The sequence below is a fragment of the Camelus dromedarius genome, chromosome 27 (assembly GCF_036321535.1).
Source record: "Camelus dromedarius isolate mCamDro1 chromosome 27, mCamDro1.pat, whole genome shotgun sequence".
In the NCBI taxonomy this organism is placed as follows: Eukaryota; Metazoa; Chordata; class Mammalia; order Artiodactyla; family Camelidae; genus Camelus; species Camelus dromedarius.
Window position 1 is genome coordinate 21200480 of NC_087462.1, and position 19765 is coordinate 21220244.

Here is a 19765-nt window from a genome sequence, read left to right on the forward strand (position 1 = left end):
GACCCGGCTGCCCACCGGGAGCCCATTAGTTAAGTCAGCCGACGGTAGGATTATGCCTTTACCACAGTGATTTCAGGCCCAGCTGCCAGGCCCGTGTGCAAATTTGTGCTGATTTGATTAGCTTGTTTAGTCATTGCTGCTGATGAGAGCGGACTGCGGCCACCAAATGACATTCTGCTGCCTGCAACTCTGTAATCGCTTTTGGAAGGGATATTATGTTAATATCTCACACAAGAGCCTCCAATCATGCAGAACGTCGGGGCGGCCAGGCCCAGGCCATATGGTGTATCCGAGGTCCTCCTTTGTAATCCTGGGTAATTGAAATCCTCGGCCTCATTCAGACGCGGAAAGGGTTCTTCTGATGGGTAGCAGAGGGCCCTTTGGCAATTTACTCACCAGTCCTTATGGGAACGTTATTTGGGGAATGATGGCAGGGTGGGCGGGGATTCATGCCAGGGAAACTTGACCCTTTTTAAGAACAAAAATCCCTGGAATCTGATTGTTTAAGAAGAAAACCAACAACAACAATAGTAACTACCCGTTCCTGAGCTCTTCCTGTGTTCCCGGCACTGAGATAATTACATCCAGCACCTTGTGGCAAACTGCCAGACAGACGTCACTCCCATTTCAAAGATGAGGAAACTGAGGCTCAGAGAGAGCCACCAGCTTGCCTAAAGCCACAGGCTAGAAGTGCAGGCACCAGGACCTCTCCCAGCTCTGTCTGATCCCCATGCCCTAGCCTTGGACAGCTACGGTCAGACCAGGAGCTAGAGGGGATTCTGAGAACATCAGAGGCCCCCCCAGACAGCTACCACTTAGCGCAGGGCCTTGAAAACGTGAGCAAGCTTCAGAAACCCCTGGAGATCTTGTTAAAACTCACAGATTGCTAGACCCGATTTCGAGTTATGATGCAATAGGTCTGGGGTAGAACCCAAGAATTTGCATTTCTAGCAAGTTCCCAGGTGTGGCTGATGCTCCAGGTCCAAGGACCCCACTTTGAGAACCACTGGTCTAGGGAATACGTGCTGTAAGCCTGTACTACCCGAGTGTAAGAGGCACATATTTTCATCCCCATTTTTCTGAAGAGGAAACTGAGGCTTGGACAGCTGAATTTACTTTCCTAAAGGCTCCTAGCTAGGATGTGGGACTGGAAAAGAGGCGACTTGTCCATTTCAGGAAGGTCACAGAGCCAGGACTCAGCCCATGTCTTTGATTTGCCATCCAAAGATGTGGCCTCGGGGAGGCGGATGTTGCATTTTGATTTTGCCTCCACCAGAAAGAACACAGAGAACTGTGTCAGTGCTGCTTCTAAGGAGCCGTCTCTGTTGTGGCCCTAGGAGGTCGCCCACATTCTCCTGCAGGCCTTGGCTTGGGCCATGGTGGGCTCCCGAGGAGTGGCCATGTGCGCAGGCCGGCCTGGCCTTTCTGAGGGCTGGCTTGGATCCCCCCTTGAAGCTGACTCGTGCTTGCACAGAGGAACCCCAAGCAGGGATAGGCAGCCTAAAGGGCCAGAACCTGGGGCAAATGAGGAGCCGGGAGGCTCAGGGCAGAGGGGATCTGTTTCCTTCCATTCCACCATCTAGAGTGTTGCATTCTCTGAAGGGAACCTGGTGACAATCAATTACAGGCCCTTCTTTCCTTCTCTCATGATCAAAGTCTGCCCAGGCTGGCCAGCCAGATAAATCCCCGATCAACCTCCCCTCCCTGCCCTTCACATTTCTACCAGGTGAAGGAAAAGGAAACCATCGATCATGGAGCATCACCCCAGGCTGGGCACAGACCCCATGCCCTGCCATAAAGAAGATGCAATGTTCCCATCATTCCCATTTTACAGATGCACAAACTGAGGCTCAGAAAGGCTTCTGCCAAATGTCACCCATTTGGGACAGAGCAAGGATTTAGAAGTGAGGCTGGCTAACCTCAAACCCAGGCCTCTGTGCACTCCCCCGACTGCATCCTCCCTCTCCCCTTCCTTAAAATGCTGCTGAGCAGTTGTCGGTCTCCTGGAAGAGAAATAGTTTTCACTGACTCCCAAGCGTATTTGTCAGTGGAAATCTTTTCCTTGCTTCTTTCTTTTTTCTAGTGCAGAGTGCCTTATGAGAATCAGATGCTAGGGAATTGAGTTCTTTTGACTTGTGCCCTTGACTTCCAAGCACCAGCCTTCCAGCTCGGGCAGCTGGGTGCCTGGGATGCGCTTGCTAGGCTGGGACCTGTGGAGGGAGCAGGAAGGGGTCCCATTTGCTGTGTTTAATACTGTGTCCCCAAGGCTGGCACAGGGTCTGCTGTATGGCTGGGCCTTGATATATATGTTTGTTTGTTGATGGTGCATGCTTATATGTTACAGCTCAAAGTTCCCAGCAGGACCACCTTCTGAGAACGGAGGCCTCAGATCCCATCCCATTTGGCCCCTGAGTGGCTGGGAGACCTTGGGAAAGTTACCTTCCCTCTCTGGGCCATAGGAGTCCTCCTCTGAGGCCTCCCCCAGCCCATCCCTCCCATGGTTTCTGCCAATTCGGCAGGTGTGAAAGGCTTGGTGACAGGGGACCGTGCTGGGGAGCTGAAGTGCTATCATGGCTACTTTGGTAAGAATAAGAATTTGGACTAAAAGGGAGAGAAGTTTCAGCCCTTAGAAGGGAGATGTCTAGGTCTGCCCTGTCTGAAGACGGAGCCATTCTGCACATGTGGCTATTTAATTAGCCTAATTTATTTAAATTACAATGATGCATGCAGTTTCTCTGGTGTGGCAGCCACATTTCAAGTGCTTGACAGCCACATGTGGCCTGTGGCTACCACATTGGACAGGGCAGGCAGGGGACATGTCCCCCGTGGCGGAGTCCAGCAGGACAGCACTGAGGAGGTCGTGCTGCCCTGTGATGGTCGCAGATGTTTCTTGTTTTCATGTCCTCACATGGCAAATGACGCTTAGCCCTTTGGAAGTCCTCTTGCTCCTGCTTTTAGGAGGAAGAGGGAAACATGCATTTGGAATCACCTACCGAATGCTTTAATTAGCTCCTTTAAAGAAAAAACGAAAAAACAGATAACCTGAAATTCCTGAAGGGTTAACTGAAATTGATTAAGCCCTGCCTCCCTTCTTAGCTCTATAAAACTTTTTAACACCTAGAACAGCCTGCACCTCAGCTCAGCCCGGGCTTGGTTGACAGTGTCCCACATGAGTGACATCCAGATCAATTACCCGGCTTCCTGGGCTGACGCCTCCGGCTTCTGAACAGCATCAAGATCCCAGGTCCCTTTCTCCCCTGGAACGTACCCCATGGGGTTCCCACTGCTGCCGTCCCATGTGTGCCATGCAGGCACAGGGTGACTTGCTGACCTGCTGACTCTGGGCTGTGACTTCTAGTCTCCCAAGGACTGTTACTGGTGTCCTCTGGAGCTCCCTGCACTTGCAATAATGACTGCTGAATTCATGGGACTTGTTGGGGTTCAAATTCTACCCCTGCAACTCTTCAGTTGTGTGACACAGGCACGCGACTTAAACTGATTGAGCCCCAGTTTCCTCTTCTGGAAAGTGGGAGCCATGTCATCTTGCTCGCAGGTTGGTGGTGGGGTCGCCTGTGACAGCACAGCGTTTCTCACCCTTCCCTAGTCTGTGTCCTCTTGTGCTCAATGCAAAAATCTCTGCCTTCTTCCTCAAAGTCTCCATGGCCCGATGATAAATAGTTCATGCACATCCACCAACCAAGAATACTTGGTCCAGCTTTCCCACAATTTGTATTAGACTTTCCCCCCAAATATAAAATTATAACATTATGCTGGCTCTATTGTTTTGAGGTATGCACATTCCCTTCTTCTTGCCTCTTTCCATCTTGGTCCTGGTACATCTCCTAGGAGAATGCACCCCCTTCCCCCTACTCCCACAGCAAACAGAACAGGTGGGCAGTGCCTGGCCGTGAGCTGCACAAGGCAGGCACTCACTGAAAACAGTGGTTCCCTCCCATCCCTGCAGGCAGATACGCAACCATGGCCAAATGACCATCAACCAGATTATGGTTTCAAGCAGCATCTCTGCTGATGCCCAAATGTAGATAAAGCCCCCTATTATAGTCTTTCATAGTCGTCTTCACTTATTTAAAAATAGATTTTATTTTTCTGAGCAGTTTCAGGTTTATGGAAAAAATTGCCCAGGAAGTACCGGGAGTTCCCACGTGCTCGCCTCCCCCCCCCCCCCGCCCCCAGCTTTCCCTGTTACTAACATCTTGCATTAGTGGACAGTGCCCTTATAATTGCTGAACCAATGCTGGTACATTATTATTAACTAAAGTCCATAGATTCCATTAGGGTTCCCTCTGTGTTGTACACTCTGGGTTTTGACAAACTCATCATGCCTGTATCCACCAAGACGGTGTCAGACAGAATAGTTTCCCCGCCCTAAAAATGCCAGAGCTCCACCCATTCATCCCTCCCTCTTCCCTCTGGACCCAGTTTTCTTCACTCTTTCTTCAGTGCCCTGATGGCGGTGTGTAACGATATAATTCTGGGCTTACTGGATCCAAGTCTGCCTCCGCCGCCGGGCTGTAAGAAGCTTCAAGAAAGCAACCCCTACAATGGACTTTTTCAACACCGTGCTTCATGACATATATTGGTTGCTTGAAACCACTTTGTTGAATGAATGCATGAACGGATGGCTGGGTGAGAAGTGAAGGAACACAGGAGGCTGGCGGGAGGTAGGGTCAGGGCCAGAGGAGGAAGCCCCACCCACATCAGCTCCGCCCCTCTCCATCACGTCCCTGTCAGGAAACTGAAATGGCCAAGACAGTTGTTCCCCAGCCTAACAGCCGGGCCACGTGTGGGTTACCCTGGGGGTCAGGGCAGCCCATCCTCACCCTGTCGGGATGACAAGGCGATGTCACGGGAGCTGGGCCCTCAAGCCGCTTGACAGTGTACAATTAGTCACTGTCTTCATCCTCGTGACTTTTGAAGTCACCTCCAGATTTTCTTGCCCAGTAAATGATTAAGCAGTTAAATAAAGACGGCTCATTAAGGAAACATGCTTCTCTGCGTATCTGCCCCAGTCGCTCCAAAATTTAATCTGTCCATGAGCCAATTTCCATGACAAACACACATTGTCTTTTTTTATCTCCAGAACCTTAACCTTGAAGTCACTCACTGCCCGGGGCTTTTCCTATGCCCCTCTTCCCCTCCCGTCTCCTCTGTGGCCCAAGGAGGGGGTCCTTCCCCCACATCCATCCCCAGGCTTGGGGCTGGCAGGTCCCAGGGGCAGGCGCTTGGAGAGAGGGCAGGGTACCTGCAGGACCCATTTTGCTAGCAGCCAGGGCCGGGCCCATGAAAGCGCCCTTCCTTCTCCAGCACAAGGGAGCTCCTGGGTGTAAGTGGATTGAATTTCCTCGGCCGACAGGTCTGCTTTGTTCTGCTGTCCAGATTTGCGTCTGCCGGACTCCCCGAATTGCTTCTCGAATGCTTTCTGACCTGGTTTCACTGAGGACACCTCAGATCTTTGCCGGGGTCCACAGGGGTGGCCAGAGCGCAGGGCTGGCTGCGGGTTGGGTGCCCTCAGATGGGCAGTGAGGGGCCAGGCCAGCCCACACAGGATTTTCTCATGTCAACTCATGCATCCCCTGCCCGGCTTTCTGCTTCCATTCCCTGTGCCCTGAGGCGACTCTCCTGAGGATGAGGCCGTATACTTGCCTCCCCAGCATGGCTGGGGTGAGTGGCACCCCAGATTGCAGCGCTTGTAAGCAGCAGGCCAGGAGGGGACCCCCACCCCACTCCTGAGGTTCTGCGGCTCCCCTGAGCCCTGGATAATGTCCACGCTTCTGCTGGTCCCAGGGCCCTGCATGGGTGAGGTGTATGAAAGAAGGCTTTTGTTGGTTAAAAATACCAGGATGAAAGCTCTTTTCCCTGAATGCCGAATAGAAAGCTATTAAAAGGGGAATTTTCAGTCTAGTTGAATCCTGTGTAAAGACCCAGGCCTTGCTCAAGAAGGAAGAGCTGGCCGTGCGGTGATGAATGTCCAGAGGGATGGCCGGGACCCCCAAGGCTTCTTCCATCGCTGGGCATGGACAGGGCACTGGTAGTCCGTGACACTAGCATTGTGGCCCAGTTGCCCCACCCGCACTCGGGCCCCTTCCTGTGGTTGTGGGCTGGACGCCGTGATCCTCTCTGCACCAACGCCAGCACCCAGCCTCCCCGGGTTACTAGTGTCGCTCCAGGAAAGGACGGAGGCCCAGGTGGAGCTAATGAGCATCCTTCCCTGTTTGGTTTATCTATTTGTTTAGGTTTCGTTTTTTAGCAGGAGTGGGTGGATGTGTTAGAAGCAAAGGGAAAGCTGTAGGCAGCCGCGTTCCTGCCCCCTCACAGAGGCAGCGCATTCAGAGATGTCAAGGCGGGGATGGAGAGGTTTCTGCGCGTGTTTGCCTCCCTGCCCCCAGTGGGCCCTGGTGTCTGCTTCCTACCTGTCTTTTCTGGATTTATTTTTGTCATCCACTAAGTCTCCCTTTTTGCTTATGTTCATTCATTTGAATTCTGTTTCTTTTTTTCTTTCTCTTCCTTTTTTTTTTTTTTTTTTGCGAGTAAAAGAATGCTGATGGACTCACAAATGGGCAAGGTTGGGTCTCTCCATCTTTTGGGAGATAGGCTAGCAGAGTGGTAGGGAGAGTCGGGGCCAGGCTGCCAGGCTTTGAAGCCTTATCTTATCACTTATTAGCACGTGTTCCTCTGGGCAAGAGCCTCCACTTTCTGTGCTTTGGTTTCTGATCTGTAAAATGGGAATAAAGCCTTACGTGCCTCGTGCTGTTCTCCAGACTGAGTTAATATACACATAAGGGGATCTGAACAGTGCCTGGCATGCAGTCAGCTCGACAGCTGCTATTATTACCGCCTCCCTGGGGCCCAGTGGCTTGTGAACAGAGCCTCCCCAGGCCCAAGTGCTGAAGGAAATGGAGCAAACTCAGAGTGCGAGAGCGATGCTCTCTCGTGACCTAATTAGTAGCCAGCTGGAGGGCTGCTGGTCTTGCTGGCAGATGAGGGGCATCTGGGGTGCCTGCTGAGTCCTGGGAGATGACTGGGGGGCTGGCCTGGGCCCGGGCTCCCAGGGTGCTGGCACCAAAGCCCGTGTAGGGGCTGCCGGGCCCTCCAGCCTAGCCATTCCACCCCGAGGTTTCCCTGAGAGGCTCATGCACATGTGCCCCCGAGTGGTGCACACGAATGGTGGTCCCAGTACTGTTTGAGACAGCGAACTCCTGGATGCCGCCCAAGGACTGCCGACAGGAGAATGGGTAGATGAACTATGTTATATATCACAATGGAAGACACCAGATACTTGTGAGAGCGAATAAACCACAGCTGCATACTAGGAAAAAATATTTGCAAAAGATATGACTGATTAGGGTTAATATTCATTATATATAAACAGCTCATACCACTCAGCATCAAAAAAAAAAAAAAAAAACCCGAAAACAATCTGATTAAGAAATGGGCAGAACAACTCCATAGACATTTTTTCCAAAGAGGAAATGCAGATAGCCGACAGGCACATGAAAAGATGCTCGGCATCGCCAATCACCAGGGAGATGCAAATCAAAGCCGCAATGAGGTATCACCTCACATCAGTCACACTGGCTATCATCGAAAGGAACACAAATAACAAATGTTGGCAGGGATGTGGAGAAAAGGGAACCCTTGCATATTGCTGATGGGAATGTAAATTGGTGCAGCCACTGTGGACAACAGGATGGAGGCTTCTCAAAGTATTACAAATGGAACTACTACAGGACCCAGCAATTCCACTCCTGGATATACATCCGAAGGAAAAAAAATAATTCGAAAAGATACATGCATCCCAATGTTCGTAGCAGCACAATTTACAGTAGCCTTGGTATGGAAGCAGCGTAAGTGTCCATCGACAGATGAATGAATAAACGGGCTGTGGTATATATATACATAGAATACTACTCAGCCATAAAAAAGAATGAAATAATGCCATTTATAGCAACATGGATGGACTTGGAGGGTATTACGCTAAGTGAAAAAAGACAGAGAAAGACAAATACTGTATGATATTACTTATATGTGGAATCTAAAAAATACAACAAACTAGTGAATATAACAAAAAAGAAGCAGACTCACAGATACAGAGAATAAACTAGTGGTTACCAGGGGCGGGGGTGGGGGGCAATATAGGGATGAGAGAGTGGGAGGCACAAACTACTAGGTATAAAATAAGCCACAAGGATATATTATACAATATGGAGAATATAGCCACTGTTTAAAAAAAATTTTTTTTTTAATGGAGACACTGGGGATTGAACCCAGGACCTTGTGCATGTTAAGCATGCATTCTACCACAGAGATACCCTCCCTGTGCCAATGTTTTATAATAACTATAAATGTAGTATAACCTCTAAAAATTGTGAGTCACTAAATTGTACCCCTGTAACGTATAATATTAGTGCACATCGACTATACTTCAGTTAAAAATAAAAACTACACCCACGTGCATCAACATGGATCAGTGGGAGACACAGGATACTGAACTTAAAATGCAAGCGGCAGAGGATCTAAGATGCGTTTTTAATCAAGCTTGAAAACAAGAAAATCCGCACTATGTTGTTTAGAGACACATTTGCATTTGATAAACACAGAAGGCAAAACAAGGAGAAGAGACCAAAGTGAAATGCAGGGCATGAGCAGCTTGACTTTGCTGTTAGATATGTTTCTCCCCACCTTCTGTTTTCTTTCTTCCTTCCTTTCTCCTTCCTCCCTCCCTGATTCGTTCATTTCTTCCTTCCTTCCTTCTCTTTCTTTTTCTTTCTTTTCCTTCTTTCTTCCTTCCTCCCTTCCTCTCTCTCTCTTTCTTTCTTTCTTCCTTCCTCCCTTCCTCTCTCTCTCTTTCTTTCTTCCTTCCTTTCTTCCTTCCTTCCTTCCTTTCTTCCTTCCTTCCTTCCTTTCTTTCTTCCTTCCTTCCTTTCTTTATTCCTTCCTTCCTTCCCTTCCTTTCCTTTCTTCCTTCCTTTCCTTCCCTTCCTTCCTTCCCTTCCTTTCCTTTCTTCCTTCCTTTCCTTTCCTTCCTTCCTTCCTTCCTCCCTCACCCCCCCCCCTTTCTTTCTCTCTCTCTCTCTCTTTTTCTTCTTTCTGTATTTTAATATGCAGGGATAAATTTGCCCCCCCCAAAATAAATTACAAAACAATTTTCAGAGCACTGGGCTTGGAGTAGCCCCCCTCCCAGTCCCGCTGTGCTGTAGTTGCCCGGATGCCCCTGCAGCTCCCTCCCCGCCCCCTCCCTCCCCCCCTCTACTTCAGCCTCTACTCAACCCCGGAGGGATCTTCGAAATCACTTGTCATTGGGCCACTTTCCTGCTTAAAACTGAAAGCCTGAGGCCATCTGAGCCCATTCTCCTCTTTAGCCACGTTGATCCCTGACCTTTGTAGCCAGAAGCAGAATTCCTTGAACAGAAGGCCTGCTTCCTGCCTCTGGGTCTTTGCTCAAGCTGTACTCGGGAGAACAAGTCAGGTCTGGGCAGCTTCTTCAAGGTCTCAGGGTGCAGCAGCCAAAAGAGATCATGTTTAGGCTCCATTCTTTGCTGTGAATTCTACCTGGAATGACTTTACTGACCCTGACTAATCCTGCAGGGCTCATTTCAAGAAACACCACCTCCAGGAAGCCTTCCTGATGCCCACCCTTTGTTCTCACAGCCCTTTGTTAATCAAAGTACCCTGAACTTTCCATGGTGCTTTTAAATTTGCTGTCTATGCGTCTCCTCCACTAGACTGTATCACCCTGAAGGCAAGGACTGGGGCTTAGTTTTGGTTATAACTGCACTGATTCTGGCACTGTGGCCTTAAACGTCAGCTCCATGCGGAGGGGACTGTCAGTTTTGTTTATCTATGAATTCCAAGTGCTTAGAACAGAGCCTGGGCCATTCAGACACGTCAGAAACATTTACCGTATGAACGGATGGATGCTACGCTGTACTGAGTAGAATTCTACGAAGTAGCTGTGTGAGCTTGGGTCGGACACTTAACCTCTCTGGGCCTCTCCTTCTCTCTAAATGGGGATATGAATAGTACTGTTCTTGAAGGGTGACTGAGGATTGCTGAAAAGACGCGTGTGAAAGTACCTAGCAAATAGCAGGCACGTAACCCAAGCTGCGTGCATACGAATCTAAGTCTGACTCCAAAGGCCTGAGACAGATTCCCAGTGGGCCTTGAGGTTGTCCGTCTGAGCTCAGAGCCTCGCTCCCCTCCCTGTGTGGTCCCCGTAGGTCTGTGCTCCTGCTCCTTGGCCAGGGTCCAGTGACCTCTGGGGCTCACCTCTGACCACGGGGTCAGCGGATCTATTGTGCAGGGTCTGTTGATGGCTGGGTGGCTCCATTGAGTCCCCCAGGGCCCAGCTGGTCTTTGCAGCCATGGTCATGTTCCCCATTCCCTGCATGGCTCTTTCTTTAAATAGAGATAAACTCTTCAGCAGCCACAGGCAGCTCCGAACTCAGCCAGCTCTCTGACCACTCTCTCAGGTTCCTCTGGGTCTGGAAATTCTAGAAAGGAGGCAGCAGAGAGGTGGCATCATGCGAACCTGGACTCCAGGGCTGCCTCCTTACACTTCTGTCTCTGTGACACTAGGCAAGTAACTTCATGTCTCTGAGCCTCAGTCCCCACATCTGTGAAATGGGGAAACAAAACCTATCCAGTGGGGCTGTTGTGAGCAGTAGAGACGATGTGTATGATTTTCCTGGTAAAGCAGTACTCCCTAAGGAGTTACATAAATATCAAACATATAATATTAAAAAAAGTTATTCAAGTGTAGTTGATTTACAATGTTAGTTTCAGGTGTACAGCAAAGTGATTCAGCTATACATATGCATACATATATATTTTTTTCTTTTCAGATTCTTTTCTATTATGTTATTACAAGAAACCAAATATAGTTCCCTGTGCTCTACAGTAGGTCCTTGTTGTTTATCTGTTTTATATATAGTAATGTGTGTCTGTTAGTCCCCAACCTCTGATTTATCCCTCCCTGCCCTTTCCCCTTTGGTAACCATACTTTGTTTTCTACGTCCGTTGAGTCTGGTTTTGGTATGAGTATCAAATATATACTATTTTGTAGAAGTATAAGGTGTGATTGTTACATAACTCTGAAGATGACGATGATGCTGACTGCATTTCAGTGGACTACCTTTTGCAGACTGAGCATCAGGGAGAAGGGAGAAGCTCTGTGCACGTGTGCTTGTGCATATGTGCGTGTGTCTGTGTATTTATATATAGACGTCCACGGTGTATAAATATACACTTTGCATTATGTAAGAGAAAGTGACATCACAGGAAAAATGCATATATATTATTGGGCACATTCGTCTAAATGAATGAACAAAGAAGCATTGAGAACGCCAGCTTGGTGGCGCAATGCTGCCTGCACACAGGCCCCTGTCTTGTGTTACTCGTACACAAAGAGAGGGCTCCTGGACCTGGCCTCCCAGCTCCGCAGCACCTGCTCTTCTGTACTACGCTCTCCTGTGTTCTCACTGCTGCTGCCACCCAGAGCTTTTCCTGCCCCCCGCACCAGGACCAGGCACCCTGTTACAGAACTTCACAGCATGCTGATTTCTCCTTCGAAAGTACTTGTCACAGTTGATATTTTACATTTATTTGGAAGTATCTGTTTGCATGTCTCCTTTACCACACTACACTGTTAGCAGCAATGAGGGCAGAGAGCTCATCTGATTTTGCTTTCCATGTTTCCCCAGTACCCACTGGAGTGTGCGGTACAGGATTGATGCTTGATCGGCTGGGTGGATGTATGTATGTATGGATGGCTGGATGGACAGATGGATAGTTGGATGAATAGATGGATAGACAAGTGGTCAGATAGATGGTTGTTTGGATGGATGGATGGATGGTCAGATGGATAGATGGATGGAAGGATGGATGGATGGATGGTCAGATGAATAGGTGGATAGATGAATGGATAGATAGACAGATAAGTATCACAGATCTGCCCTTGAGGAACTTACTGTCCATTTGGAGTCATAAGATCTAGACCCATAAAACGGTCAGTTGTTAACTCAGGGCACCTTGTGGTCTAGTGTGTTTAACCAAAGGACTTACTCCTGTGAGAGGAATGAGGAAGAAGAAGGGCCTTGTGGCTCGCAAGTGTGGAGGGCCCATGGTCATCTCCTCGAAGGAGAGAGATTTTGTTTGTATGAAGCAGGAGACACATTTTCAAGGGACCCAAGGACAGCTTCTTCCAACGGCAAACACCTTACTACGCCTTGGCTGAAATTCAGTACTGCATTTTTCAACTCCTCAGTCTTTATTAGCCGTTTCTCCTGCCAGGCCCCATGCCAGGTTCTGAGGACACAAACCAGAGGGTCCTTGTCTGAGAGCCTCAGAATCTGGGAGACATCTATAAACACAGTCTAACCATGCAGGCCACAGCACAGAGGCATGAGCACAGAGTAGGAGCAAGACAATCTAACCACTTTGGTGGGGCAAAGAGTCAGGAAGGAGGAGTATTTAAGCGGATTCCTAAAGGCTGGACGGGAGATTGTCCTGGTAGAGGAAGAAGCACTGGCAAAACAGAGGACCAGGTGAGAGCTTGCGGCTTTCTGGCCCGAGTGCCCACTGCTCACGGGGAAGGCGAGAGATGAGGCTGGGAAGTTTGGCGGCCCCACCCGGGTGGCTAAGGCCTTAGGCTTTGTTCTGGAGGTGATGGGGAGCTCTGGATGGCATTTAAGCAGTGTAGAGACCTGGTCATGCTTGAAGCAGGGTGAAAAAGGGGCAGGAGGGGAAGAGGTGGAGGTAGGGAGGCTGGCTGGGAGGCTACAGCTCATTTGAAAGTGTTGCAGGCCTGAACAGAGGCTCTGAACAGTCAGGACATTTCATTCATTCATCTCCGAAAGTGGAGACGAGGCAGGTAAAGATTTCTTACCCCACTGTCCAGAGCAACCCATGGGGGCGGGGAGGTGATGATTGTTTTTCCTGCTCCAAGAAATTCAAGAAGTCTGACCTCACCCCTGCCCCACCTCCCAGGTAAATAGTGCACTTGGTGATGCTGTCTGTTCCCCCGATGCAGAAAGGAAGAGCAAGCCCCTCTGAGTTGCAGGGGGCAGAGCACAGAGCTGGGCTTCTGCACGGAGTAGAGGAGGAGCAGCACGTCATGGGCAGGCAAGGGGGCTAGGAGGTGGGGAAGGAAAAAAATGTGGAAAAGTGAAGACCGTAACCCTTGGTAAAATCCAAACTAAGAGGAAAAGTGGGGAGTCTAGAGAAAGGGTCCCATGAGACTGCAGGCAGGATTTTCCATTTCCAAATAGACGTTAGGAGGAAGATTTCATTTGCCACGAGTTTGGGAGAAATGACTCAGGATTACACAACAGAAGGTAATATGGTACACATGGGTTAGAATGTGTATATAGCTCTATCTCCTAAAAATATTTTTTTAAGGAGATGCTCTGGGCCCAGAATCATAAATGCATGACTACATGACAGGGCAGGTCAGACAAATGAGGGAAGTGGGCCACATGTTCAAAATGCAGTAGGTCAAGCATGATGGTCGACTGTAGGCAACACTGGCCTGTAGTATCCAGGAGACAATAGAGAAGGGTGGAGACCGTGGCGAAGTAGAGAGCGCAGAGCCAGCCAAAGGGAGCAGCACCAGGTCCAGACAGTTATTGCCATGAACGAATACAGGTCCAGGGTGATCACATCTTCTGATTTTTTTCCCCCAAAATTCAGTAATTTGGATTTTTATCTGAAACCTCCTGATTTGTAAATTGTAGCAACGTGTTCAGATATTTTTCAGATCATCGTGCTGCCTACCCTGTGCAAACAGGCAAACCCACCCAGCCCATGGCACCTGTGTGCCTCTGCTCTAGACTAGCCTCACAGTCAACTGGAAGCACATGTTGTGTAATTTCTGCTGCCTCCGCCAGTGTCCCCAGCTCTCCCAGAGGAGGTCTGGAGGGAGAACAGGACTGGGGGTCAAGGGGTGGCATTTACTCCCCAGTTCTACATCCAATGGAATCTCCCCGGGCCTCAGTTTACCCCACCTCTATAATGGCACGAAGGTCTCCAAGGGCTCTTTCAGCCATAATTCTCTCGTTCATTCTCCCCTTCCTTAAATTACTACCATCTTCCAATAAGTAAAAGGCCCTACTATGTGCCAGGCCCTGTGCTCCCACACCCAAGATAACACAGCTATGGCTGCAGCAAGAGCTGGCTGCATCCTAAAACTGTGTGACTCCAAAGGCCATTGGCTAAAGCACTCTGTTCTACCATCTCCAGGAAAAGCAAATTATTAAATGAATCAGAGGCACAGGGGAAGAAGAAATATGTTCAGTTGCTTTTCATGCTACTCCCCAACTTCTAGGAGACCCTGAAAGCAGTTTTTGGTAGCTCCTAGGCCAGATTTTTGAGGACTCTCTCCAACCTTGCAAAAGGCAGAGAACCAGAGGACTTCACCCAAGGCAAGAGGAGCAAATAACACCGAATACATGGCAGTGGGGGTCGCAGCTTGGCAGCCGAGCCTGGGCTCCCCCAAGGCTTCAGACAGGCCTGGGCCCACGGGGGTGTCGGTTTGCATGAAAGGCAGAGGGAGCCCCTGGAAAAGGACTGAGCAGCAGAGAAAGGGAGTCGGGGTGCATGGGCAGGGCGGGAGCACAGCCTCTGCTGGGGGCAGGGGCAACTCTTACTGCAGCTCATGCTTGTCCCTTTGCTCCAGCGTGGGGACCAGGACAGAAACCAGAAGGCCTATTTAATCAAAGGGCTTCCCCTTCCTCCAATTGCTTTTTCTTCAATTATTTCAAAGATCACTACTTTCTACTCAGTTGTTGAAGTCAGAAACCTGGATGACCCTTGACCTCTCCTTTCTCCTCAAGCCCCCAATTCAATCCATCGTCAAGTTGGGTGACCCTCCCTGAAAAGTCTCAAGAACGTGCTAGCTCCCCTCTGTCTGCACTCGACGCTGTGGCAGGGATTGTCTCCACAATCACTCTGGCTCCTTCCCAGTCTATTCTTGACACAGCGGCTGGAGGAATTTTTATAAAATGCAGATCTGGCCTTGTCACTGTTCTGCCCTTAAAACCCATCGGTGGCTCCCCAAGGCACCATTAATAAAACCCACGTTTCTCTCTGCGACCTACAAATCCCTGCAGCCTCGGGCCCTCACACACTGTACACCAGCTACCCTGGCCTATTTTCAGTTCTTCCAATGCTTTGAGTCCTTTCTGGCTTTGGAGTCACACTGACCTGGATTTGAATCCCAGGTCACCCTGGGTAGGTGGCCGTACCTCTTTGAGCCTCACTCTGCTTCCCTCTGAAATGGGCATAATTATGTAGCTTATTTCAAGGCTGAAACAACACAGCCTCCGTGGAGCGCTCTTTTGCTGGAAACCTACAGCCTCACAGAAAAGGGAGGAGAGGGGTTAATTTAGTATCTTGATAATCTGATCGGCATCTTCTACTTTAACAACAAAATAAGTCGGAGATATTAATAAATTTTGGCTTCTTTTGGTGGGGGGAGGTAATTAGGTTTATTTATTTACTTTTTTTTTTTTTTAATGGAGGCACTGAGGATTGAACCCAGTGCTCAGCATGCACTCTACCCCTGAGCTATATCCTCCCCTCTAATTTTGGCTTCTTTTTAAGTGAGTTATACAATGAAGTATCAACTCACTTAAAAAAAAATTACAATGTCTATGCCACCTTATTTTGAATGTCGTGTTAATCCTTCCCTTGTTTTTCTTTATAATTTGATGACCTACTTATGGATTCCTATGCAATATAAAAGCAGTTTTGGCTGCTTGGGGACTTTGTGTAAATGAAATCGGACTGGACGCGTTCTGTGACTTGCTGATTTCACTCGCATTAGGGTCCCCCAAGCCCGGGTGTGCAGCGGGTCATCCGTCCTCACTGCTGGGCTGTGTTCTGTGGGAGGAGTATCGCCTTGTTTCCTCACGCGTTCTACTCTCTGTGGACGTTTGGGCTGTTCTGATTTCTGCAGTCGTGAATAGTGTTGCCATGAGTGTGCGCTCCAGGCACGCGAGTGCGGGAGTGTCTGGAGGGTACACAGCCGGGACTCCAGCTGTGGCTTCCCAGGTATGTGTGTGTTCAGCTGAACTGGGTAAAGCCGGACTGTTTCCAAAGGAATCATTCTGCGAGGCTTCTCCCTCCAGCGACGGATGAGAGTGCCCGCTGCTCTGCATCCAGGGGTATCTCCTTGTGGCTTTAGTTTGTAAGAACGACTGGGGCGTTGTGTACCTTCAGTTCTTGCCTGAGCCCACCAGGACCACCAGGGCCTGGGCTGATGGAAGTCTTGACGAAGTCCAGAAACAATGCAGCCTGCTTTTCTAGAAGAAACTTGAGACTCTTTAGCCAGCCCGGCCAGAGGGAAATAAGACCATTGTGTTCCTTTTCCCAAAACCTTCCAAAGGTGTCCTTCTCATCTGCATTCAAGTTCAGCGTCCTTCCTGTGCGTGCAAAGCACCATCTCCTGTGCTGACCTCCTGTGTGTGAACATGACAAATGTGTCGCCAGGGGTTTACCCTTCAGAATCCTCTGCAGGAACACTCTTGATCGGGTCTCTCCCTGGCTTCTTGCTCCCTCAGTCCCCTCAGGTCTGTGCCCAGGGACCTTGTCTGACTATCCCACCTAGAGGACAGGCCACCACCCATCACTCTCTGTCCCTGCCCTGCTCTATTTTTCACGCAAACATGACCTCACAACGCTTTATACACAGGTGTTCCTCTGTTGTCTGCTTCTCCCCCAGGGCGTGAGCTCCAAGAGGCAGGGGTGCATCTTGTTTCCTGCCATTGGGCTGTGCCTACAGCAATGCTCTCTTAGGAAGTATCTGTTGAGTGAATCAATGAGTGAATGAATGAATGAATGAATTGCCCGCCATACACTAAAGCCGCAGATTCGGAGATTAGTTCAGTCCTGAGTTCTTTTCCTTGAACAACATCCCTTATTAAATTTTTTGGCAGAAATGAACAAAGTAGGGTTCTCTCATTACTACGAGTGAGAACGCCCAGTGATCACATGCATCTATATATACACATCTATGCAAAAAGTAACCTCTCTGCATTCATTTCATTCCTCCTTTCTTCCCCAGCAACTGATGTTAGTGGTCTTCATGCTCAAACACATACACAAATAGGGCTTTTTAGATGCTTTTTACCAAAAAGTGGGATCCCATTATTGGCATTGTTCTATATCTTGTTTTTCTCATTTAACTGTATCCTAGATATCAATTCAGATTATTGGCTAAATAGCTCATTTCTTTTTAAAACTGCATTAATATTCCATTGGGTGGTTGACCAGTGATTTACTCAACTGGCCCTCAGTTGATGGACATACAAATGCTGTTTCCAGATCTTTGCCACTACAAACAGTGCTGCGATAAAGATACGATACTCACAAATCTTATAAACTGGTGGTATATTGGATAGATTCTCGTAAAGAATTATTTAGTCAAAATCTATGAATATTTTGTATTTTAATCACTATAACAAGGTTCCTTTCCAAGAAGCCATTTGTCCTGCCCCTTTGTTTTTCCAGGTGGCTTTCCTCGCTCTTGGCTTCCCTGGTCCTGGCTCCCCACTCCCACCCCACCCAAGGTCACCCAGAAGTTGGGTGCATCCTGAACTTCGTCCCTGGAAGCCTGGTTTCCAGGTATGTGGTTGCTCCTGGCCAGCCTGCTTATTTGGGGGAACCAATTCCAACCCCACTCCCCACTCCCCTGCAGGTGCCTTGACCATGTTCCCCTCAGCTTCTCAGCTAGGCCAGGTCTGGCCAGGTGAGGTGGCTTTGGGAGCAAATGCAGAGAAACGGGAGGGGAGGAGGAGAGAGAGGAGGAAAGTGACTGTTGGAATAAGGGCGTGTTCTCGTTCTGCGCTGGGTCCCCTGTCTGTTCTGTCTTGGAGCTAACGTCATCCTAATGATGATGATGACAACCACAGCAACAGAAATAACAGGGACAGTCGACATTTATAGCGGTGACCCTCAACAGGGGGGGATTTGCCCCCAGGGGACATGTGGCAGTGTCTGGAGACATGTTTTGTTGTCACAACTTGGAAGGGGGTGCTGTTGGCACCTAGTGGGTGGAGGCCAGGGGTGCTGCTGCACACCCTGTACTACTGGGCATCCCCCAACCACACATGCACAGCAAGAATTATCTGGCCCAGAATGTCAGCAACACCAAGGCTGAGAAACCCTGGTGCATGGTCTGCTTACCATGTGCTGGGAACCGTGCTGGGTGCTCTGTCTGGCCTTTCTACCGTCTGATTTAGTCCTCATGCCATTCTTTGAGCTAGGATTGTCATCACACCCATTTCTATAGATGAGGAGACTGAGGCTCAGAGAGGTGAAGTGATCTGCTCAAGGCCCACAGCTTTGGAGAGGCAGGGGAAGCATCTGAACTCTGGTCTGCTTGACTCCACTACCCCAGATGGTCTCTGGTCCCCCTTTTCTCTCCTGTCCTTGTGACTGAGTGTCAGTGGGTCATCTGGCTTCATGCTGTAGCCCCAGATGGAATGTCTAATACAAATCAGGTACCAAAGTCTTGTGTGGCGTGAGGGTCTGGTGTGATCTTGGTCCCTCCTATGTACCTCTGTGGCAGGGGAGGCTGACAGAGGGCCAGGGATACCTTCCTCCTGGTACCTAGACCCCTAGCTCAGGCCCCGCTCTGGGGCATCCTCTGTGAGCTGGGGAGCTGGCAGAGAGGGGACACGTGGGCAACAGATCCTGTTACGTCTGATGTGACGTTCCCAAGCCAAAGGTGGGGTGTTCTGTACTACAGCTGGGAGTATATATTCACATCCTTTTCGTGTGTGTGTGTGTGTGTGTGAGTTCACCTACATGTGTACTGGTTGTATGCGTCATGGCAGATCTATGGCTGTACATGTGTGAGAGTGTGTTGTGTGTCTTTGTGCAGAGGTGTCTTTCTTTGTGTATGTGACACCTGTCTTTCTCTATCTGCATGTGTTTGAATATCCAGGCAGACTTGTCTGTGGGCTTGCTTATCTCTGTGCTAGCGCTGTGTCCTCGTGTGCATGTGTATATAGATAGGCGACTGTGGGCATGGTTGTTGTATCTATGTGTGTGTGAAATGAGTCTGTGTACGTGTATGTGCACACATGAAGGTGTGTTGATGTTTTTTTATGTATGCAGATGTTTGTGGGGGTGTGTGTATCCATAGCAACATTTCTGTGTTTGAGGAGACAGTCTGTCTGCATGTAAATGGGTGCCTGTGACGATGTAGGCTGTGTCTCTGTGTGCGTGTAAATGGCGGTGACAGTGATTGCTCTGTGTGTGTGTGTGTGTTGAGAGAGAGGGAAAGAGAGGCAGAGAGAGTGTGTGTAGATGGTGGTGAGTGTGCACAGTGATTGCTGTGTATGTGTGTGTGTTTTGTGAGAAAGAGAGAGACTTCAGGCTACCACCAACACAAATGAAGCTGCAAACTCTGCTCTTCATTTGTTCCTTGAAGCCTCCAAGGGTCTCAGCACCTTACGTCTCCTCAGGCCAGAAGAGGTAACCATGTGGAGGGGAGCGGGTCCCCTTCCCTGCACCCCACTGGCTGCCATGGTACGAGATGTCAGGGACAGTGACTGCCAGCAAGTCACTGAGGCTAAACACTTCCTGAGACCCGAGGCCATGTTTGCTTAAAGCCCCAGGGCCACGGCACATGGGCAACCTCTGGTTTGAGTGCTTTCCCTTCTGGGGGCCGAGGAGAGCAGGTGCTGGCGGACCAGGTGACGTGGGGTTGCATTTCCCCTCCGCGGGATGGGCGGGCCTCGTC

General features: G+C 49.4%; 1 long non-coding RNA gene across 1 annotated transcript in view; it reads left to right on the forward strand.

The window, feature by feature from the left end:
* LOC105089362 (uncharacterized) overlaps nt 1–17699 on the forward strand; it is a 73713-nt gene extending 56014 nt beyond the window's left edge. Inside the window, exon 3 of the long non-coding RNA XR_010378026.1 lies at nt 17527–17699. This is a non-coding gene — a long non-coding RNA (uncharacterized LOC105089362). The remainder of the gene's footprint in view (nt 1–17526) is intronic.
* The last annotated feature ends 2066 nt before the right edge of the window (nt 17700–19765 follow it).